Source organism: Palaemon carinicauda, chromosome 14 (genome assembly GCF_036898095.1).
Source record: "Palaemon carinicauda isolate YSFRI2023 chromosome 14, ASM3689809v2, whole genome shotgun sequence".
NCBI classification, from domain to species: Eukaryota; Metazoa; Arthropoda; class Malacostraca; order Decapoda; family Palaemonidae; genus Palaemon; species Palaemon carinicauda.
Genome location: NC_090738.1, coordinates 7295213 through 7296779, shown reverse-complemented (window position 1 = coordinate 7296779; position 1567 = coordinate 7295213). Strand labels below are relative to the sequence as shown.

The 1567-nt window shown below is 42.6% G+C and overlaps 1 long non-coding RNA gene across 1 annotated transcript; it reads left to right on the top strand.

Moving 5' to 3' along the window:
• Window positions 1-323: 323 nt before the first annotated feature.
• Window positions 324-1110, top strand: LOC137653090 (uncharacterized). Its single transcript, XR_011046384.1, has 3 exons — window positions 324-719; window positions 891-952; window positions 1058-1110. It is a non-coding gene; the product is annotated as an uncharacterized lncRNA (long non-coding RNA).
• Window positions 1111-1567: the final 457 nt, after the last annotated feature.

Here is a 1567-nt window from a genome sequence, read left to right as displayed (position 1 = left end):
CTTCGCTGGAGGGTTGGGGAGGTCACTCCCACCAAAAACAGGCTCAAGGCACATGGTCTCCCCTATTCAAGACGTTTCACATCAACATCTTGGAGGCCATGGCGGTCCTTCTAACACTGAAGAAACTCTCCCCGCCTCCCTCGATCCATATTCGTCTAACCCTAGACAACTCGGTGGTAGTTCGATGTCTCAATCGCCAAGGCTCAAGATCGCCCCAGATAAATCAGGTGCTTCTGACAATCTTCCGTCTGGCAGAGAGGAAGAAGTGGCACCTGTCTGCAGTTCACCTACAAGGATTCCGCAACGTGACGGCGGATGTACAAGACATTTCATATTTTCACATGGCGACAGGAAAGACTAGTAATTATTAAGAATTTGGTATTTTCAATTGCCCTACTCTTGGTACCATCAAACTGTCTTTCCTGCCGTCCAGTCTTTAAAGATGGATAGTTTGCTAACTCCTCCTCCTTCCATATGCTTTACTCGAGCGAAAACGCCGACGAGGAGGCAGGCAGCCCGGCCGTCCGACAGTGTCAGAAAGAGAGACACAGAGAAGAGAGCTTAGACCTCACTCACCTGGGAAGGTTCCTGCAATTTTGACTCTTCCGACATGCCTGTTTTAGGCTAAAGGCCTTTATTGGGATCCCTGGTCTACGTCACCCTCTTGTGAACATCTGCCAAAATCCATCTGCAACGCCTTTGTGCATGGTTCGACAATGGTGAGTACCAAGAATATATAGGGCTTATTTTTAAGGTTATCATTGCGAACTCTCATTGCCTTGTGTTGCCTATTTCAAGTTTTTCCTGTCTTGTCATTTTTAACCTTATGAAGATTAGTAATAGATTTTTGTGGTCAATGTTTTATATATCGTATTCTCTTGTCCTTTCAGGTGATTTAGCTCTCGGACTAGTAACTCTAGCTTATTTATAAATTCACGTTCTTAACACTTGGGTAAGAGAATCGTCAAATACATTGTTTCCAATGGTTATATTTATGACGAATTGTCTCCCATATTACGACCGAGCAAATTTATATTAGGTTTACCGTTCATTTCAGGATGGTGTTCGGTTTCGATGTATCGGCCCTTTTAATTCCTTCCTGATACTAATGTAAACCTCAGTTGCTCAATTGTAAGGTAATTTTAAGTGGGTTATTATTCCGATGGGTATATTCTTCTATATAAATGACCATGACTTTTAGATGCTAATCTTCTTGAATATTTCTTTACAGACAGCGAGCGAAGCAGAACGAAGGAAACGCCCTACGATTTACGTGAATTGCCTTGTTCTCCAACCAACTGTTTGTAACTCCGTTACTACGTTATTTTAAAGGCTTATTTAGGTAATAAATATCATATTTAATTACATTTTTCCTTCCAACCTTTATTACAAACCACAGAATTTTTATGGTGTTCTGCTTAGCGGACGCTCTATCCCGGACAAGCCCGATAGAGTCGGAATGGTCTCTAGACGCAAGATCATTCTCCTTCATCTCTCACCAAGTCCCAGAACTTCAGATCGATCTCTTTGCAACGAGCGACAACAATCAACTTCCTCGATATGTGGC